Source organism: Pelophylax lessonae (genome assembly GCF_965119305.1).
Source record: "Pelophylax lessonae genome assembly, chromosome: 1".
In the NCBI taxonomy this organism is placed as follows: domain Eukaryota; kingdom Metazoa; phylum Chordata; class Amphibia; order Anura; family Ranidae; genus Pelophylax; species Pelophylax lessonae.
In genome coordinates, this window is record NC_138768.1 from 233,224,579 (window position 1) to 233,230,748 (window position 6,170).

The window sequence follows — 6,170 nt, forward strand, 5'->3', positions numbered from 1 at the left end:
AATCTTCTGGGACATGTCAGAGGTCCCAGAAGATTGCCGGCCAATCAAGACACGCAGCTCAACTCACGCATGCACAGTGCGTACCTGGCTGTGAAGCCGCAAGCTGTCACAGCCGGGTGCCCACACCAGTGATGCCGGCGCCGCCAAGACCTGAGGGAGAGGATTGAGGCTTCGGGTGGCCGCATCGCTGGACCGTGGGACAGGTGAGTGTGTGTTTATTAAAAGTCAGCAGCTACACTTTTTGTAGCTGCTGACTCTTAATAAACACAGAAAAGGCTGGAACTCCGCTTTAAATAGGACTGTCAGTAGCAATATGGTCACTATTCTGTGTAACAGAAATGTCATTCTGTGTTGAGGCCTTAAGCCCCGTACACACGCGTCGATAATTGGCCGATCAGCCGATTTTCGGCTTGTTAGTATGATGCTTCCGACAACCGACTCTGACTTTCCGGCCGAAAAAAATCTGGTGTGCAGGCTATAAAATTTTTGTTGGCTGTCAACAGAACGGCCGATTTTCTGTCAGTCAGTACAGATTTCGGCAGACAAAAACCTGCTGAGCAAGACTGGGCATGCTCAGAGAAGAAAAAACACACGGAAAGTAAACCAGCACATGACATCACTTCTGAAGTTGGTTTTTGTTGGCCGAGAAAATTAGTGTGCAGTCTAGGCACATTTCAACCAACAAAACACCACTCTGGACAAAAGTCTGTTCACACTGCCGCGACTTGTCATGCAACTTGAGAGTTCAAATCCGCGCGCCCATTACCGACAATGGAACCGTTCTAATTAGTCCAACTCAAGGTTCCTGCACTACTTTGATGCGACTTCAACAAGATTTGCACTGACTGTTAAAGAAGTCATATTCAAGCCGCAATGAAGTTGTGCATTGATGTCTGATTTAAAGTAGTGAACAAAGGCTTAAAGTGACTTTTGTATTGTATTGATTCAGTGGAATATTCAAAGGTGAATACCATATATACATTTTCCTGTAAGCCCCATAACAGTATGTTTAGGAACCAAAATATACAAACACACTGGACTTTTTAGCGTGCAGGCTAGAATATATATATATATATATATATATATATGATTTTTTTTTTACCTATACTAAAGTACATAAAGGGCTCTTTCACACGGTGCGCCTCCGTAGGCGGATCCGTGCTGCTCAGCGGGGATCGATCCGCTGAGCCAACGGATGACAGCTCCGTCTCTGCTTGCAGTGCGGAGAGGGAGGTGTCACAGCTCCCGCTGCTCTCTATGGGGGATCGGATGAGAGCGGACCTTCTGTCCGCTCTCATCCGATCCCATCCGATCCAATCCCAAGGACGGATGGAAAATAGGGTTTCCATCCGTCCGGATTTCACAGACAGAATCGGATGCGGATGGCAGCGGGTGTCAGCGGACATGTCACCGCTGACATCCGCTGCTCCATAGGGCTGAATGGGGCATCCGATCAGATCCGCCTAAAAAACTGACAGGCGAATCTGATCGGACCGCCCGTGTGAAAGAGCCCATACAGGTGTATCTCCTAAAATTAGAAAAAAGTTAATTTATTTTAGTGATTCAGTTCCAAAAGTAGACTCATATATTTTATATAGATGCGTTAGGCTGCATTACACACACAGTGATATATTTCAAGCATTTCTTTCTTTTAATTTTAATGATTATTGCTTACAGCTAGTAAAAACCCAAAATTCAGTATCTTAGAAAGCTAGAATATTACATAGGACCAATAAAAAAAAAGGATTTTTAATACAGAAATGTTGGCTTACTGGAAAGTATGTCCATGTACAGTGTAGTATGCACTCCAAACTTGGTTGGGACTCCTTTTGCATGAATTACTGCATCAATGCGGCGTGGGATGGAGGTGGCACTGCTGAGGTGTTATGGAAGCCCAGGTTTCTTTGATAGTTGCCTTCAGGTCTTGTGCATTGTTGGGTCTGGTGTCTCTCATCTTTCTCTTGACAATACCCCACAGATTCTATGGGGTTTAGGTCAGGTGAGTTTGCTGGCCAATCAAGCACAGTGATAACATTAAACCAAGTATTGGTACTTTTGGCAGTGTGGGGTGGTGCCAATTCTTGCTGAAAAATGAAATCAGCATTTCAATAAAGCTGATCAGGAGAGGGAAGCATGAAGTGCTCTGGAATTTCCTGGTAGAGGGCTGCACTGACTTTGGACTTGATAAAACACAGTGGACCAACATCGGCAGATGACATGGCTCCCCAAATCATCACTGACTGTGGAAACTTCACACTGGACCTCATGAAACTTGGATTCTGTGCCTCTCCTCTCTTCCTCCAGACTCCGGGACTGTGATTTCCAAATGAAATGCAACATTTTCCACAGTCAGTGATGATTTGGGGAGTCGTGTCACCTGCTGGTGTTGGTCCATTGTGTTTTATAAAGTCCAAAGTCAGCGCAGCCCTCTACCAGGAGATTCTAGAGCACTTCACGCTTCCCTCCGCTGAGCAGCTTTATGAAGATGCTGATTTCATTTTCCAGAAATTTTCAGAATACCAAAAGGTAGGAATCTGCAACAAATATTGTTATAATCCTTACAATGTACATAGATCACCCAGAGGGGAATGTTTTATTTTCACCAAAAGGGAGTTTCTTATTAAAGTGTTACTAAACCCACAACAGTAAAACCAGTCTGTATGTGCAGTAAAGTATGCTTTTTATACTCACTGTGGAAGCTAAAGGGGTAATGCTCTACATTGTGTAAAAAGGCTGCTTGATTCTGTCTTCTTTGATTCCACCCTTCTTCCACTGTCCCTAATTCATCTCCTTATAGAACAGAGCCTTGGGGACAAGCTGCACAAGCACAGTTTGGTGTGTATTGCTGGAGAGTTTTTTTTGGGAGAGTGCATGTGATCAGCACAGGGCCAATTAGCACTGTCCAGACGGGGTCAGGGGTCCTAAGCTTCATAGGACAGTCAGAGTAGAATGAAAACTTCTCCTACAAGCTTTAACCAGACACAGATAGAAGTGCTAGGAGTCACAAGGCTATTATATACTGCTGATGAGAAAAGGTATTTAGCAGTTTATATTTACTAAAATAATTGGATTTCCATGTTCTGTGTACTGTGGGAGACCAGATATAGTGAATGCAGAGTCCTGGGTTTAGAAACACTTTAACCACTTAAGCCCCGGAAGATTTTACCCCCTTCCTGACCAGGGGGTTTTTTGCGATTTTTTACTGCGTGACTTTAACGGACAATTGCACGGTTGTGCGACGCTGTACCTAAACAAATTTGACGTCCTTTTTTTCCCACAAACAGAGCTTTCTTTTGGTGGTATTTGATCACCTGTGCGATTTTTTGATCATGCGCTATAAACAAAAGAAGAGCGTCAATTTTGCAAAAATAACAATATTTTTCACATTTTATTTATATGAAATTCCCCAAACAAAAATGTAAAAATCTAAATTTCTCTTACGTCCTCCGACAGTCGCCGCCCACTCACAAGTCTTCACCAATGGGTATTGACCTTTGCTCCGCAGGAGTAGCTAGGCACAAGATTTGTTAATAACAAAAGCTTTTAGCATAGACACACCCCTAGGGGTTGTCCCATTAGTCAATACCTCCCTGCACCAGCATTCCCAACTCAGTTTGATTTTGCCTAGCTTAGGAGTAGCAGGCTTTCCTGTGCTGGGGCTTCAGTCTCAGCCTTCTACCCTCTTTTGATTTTATTTCTCCTCCAGACTCGCCTGAAGAGCTTGCGCTCATAGATGAGCTGCTCCCTCCCATAAGAGTTCATCCTTTGGGATACATAGAACCCGCTAGTCGGCGCAGGTTTTTTTCCGCTGCCCTACTGCATTTCATCACACTGTGATTGAACAATGGCGTTTTTAAAAAAAAAAAAAAGAATAAAAGCCCTTTACGGTGCCTGGTCCATTTACACTGCTTTTACCCCGTTGCGCCCTCCACGGAGGAGCGCTAGTGCGTGGCACCCCAGGTGGATCGCGCTGGGGCCGTGTTGACCAAGGTTACCCTGGTTTCCACTGAGGATACCCCGGTTTTCCGGGATCCTAAGGACGGGAAGTTGGAGTCTCTTACCCGCCTTGCTTGTATGGTGGCGGGCTCTATGCTCGAGCCTATTTCGCTTCTGTCATGGTGGCCCAGGCGGGGACCGCCTGGACTGAGGGGCTCTGGCGCACCCTTGTGTCCGCTGCTGCACCGCCAGCTGCGCTGGCTATGGTAGACCTACTCCATCAGGGGGTCATGTACTTTTTGCGATGCGGCCTTGCGTGAGGCCCTTTTCGCTGCACGCCTGTCTAGTGTCGCGGTGCCTGCCGTCGACTGATCTGGCTGAAGTGTTGGTCGACTGGCCAATGGTCACGGAAAATGGTGGATGCTTTTCCCTGTGCTGGGTCTCGCCTTTTTGGCGAGGCTTTGGATACTCTGGTGAATGGAGTCACTGGGGGCTAGAGCACTCTGTTGCCCTAGAATACGAAGAACGGTCCTTTCATGGCGAGCGGGGCCCCGCATTTGGACCCTCTCAGGGGTCCTTTCGTGCCTTTAAGTCGCAGTCCAAGGCAGACCCTTCGAAAGGCCAAGGTGGCCAGAAGAAGCCCTGGGCGGGTAGCGATGATCCGGCTACGCCGGCTCTGCGCCCTATTCCGCTTCTACCTGCAGGGACGCCCTCACCCGCTTCTGGGGTGGGGGGACGTTTTTGTGCGTTTTTTCCTCCAGCCTTGGCTGTTCCGCTTCGGGACAGGTGGGTTCAGGAACTCGTTCGAACGAGATACAATTCTTCGGCTGTCTCCTGGGCGCATGCAGGATCTCCTGGCCCAGGGGGTGGTGGTTCCGGTGCTTCACCGGGACAGGTTTTCGGAGGTTTTTTACTCCGATTTGCTCACTGTGCCCAGTGAGGAGGGCGAAGTACGTCCGATCCTGGACTTGTATGCTCTGAACCGCTTCGTGCATGTTCGGGAGTTTTGCATGGCATCCCTGCACTCAGTGGGGTTGCCCTGAGCCCGGGAGGATTCCTGGCCTCTGTCGACCTGAAGGATGCGTGCTTTCGCATCCCCATTTTCGTAGGTCACCAGAGGTTCCTTCGGTTCGCCATTACGGTGGACCGTTGCCAGTCCGTGGCGTTACCTTTCGGTCTAGTTTCGGACCCACGGGTTCTTACCAAAGTGCTGGCACCTGTTCTGGGCCTGTTGAGAGCCCAGGACGTTGCGGTCTTGGGATATCTGGATGATCTCCTGTTAAGCTTGAGGGTCAGTCAGGACCTGCTGAACGCCCTGTCCACCACGGTACGGGCGCTTCAGGGGTTCGGTTGGTCCATCAACGTTCCGAAGTCGACGCTGTCTCCTTCGTTAGCTTTCCCTATCGGGGAATGGTTCTGGACTCTGCTCATGCTAGAGTATTCCTGCCGGAGGAAGAGCTCCGGACTCTTCAGGAAGGGGTCAGGTCCCTCAGGGACACCCGTTCCTACTCTCTCAGGACCTGTATGCGGTGCCTGGGGTTAGTGGTCTCGACCTTCGAGGCGATTCTTTTTACTCAGTTTTCCCAGGCGGTCTCTCCACGTGGAGATTCTGGCCACGTGGGAAGAAGCATCCTCAGTCTTGGCTCTGAGGGTTTCCTTGAGCGCCAAACCAGAAGGGATCATCTGTGGCGGCTCCAGTCCCCGGCTGTGTCGGGGGGTAGGTCTTTTCATCCGATTGCTATGGTTGGTGATCACCACGGCTGCCAGTCCGTCAGGGCTGGGGTGGTGTTCTGGGCGTCCTGGTTGCCCAGGGAACTTGGTCGGGAGAGGGATCCTCCCTTCCGATCGACATTCTGGAATGGTGAACGATACAGCTTTGCCTTCTCCAGTGATCGGAACGACTTCGGGGCCGTCTGGTTCGAGTACAGACGGACAATGTCACCGCGGTGGCTGACATCAACCTCCAAGAGGGCTCCGGGTGTGCCCGAGCGGCCCGGGAAGTGACCGACGTTCTGTCTTGGGCCGCGACTCACGTCCCGGCGTTCACGGCAGTTCACATTCCGTGGGTGGGGAACTGGCAGGTCGATTATCTGAGCCGCCAGACCCTGGACCAGGGGGAATGGTCCCTACGCCCGGAATTCTTCCTGATGCTGTGTGCGAGGTGGGGATCCCCTAATGTGGATCTGTTTCACGTCTCGGCTGGACAACCTGGTGGAAAGGGTCGTGGCAAGCAC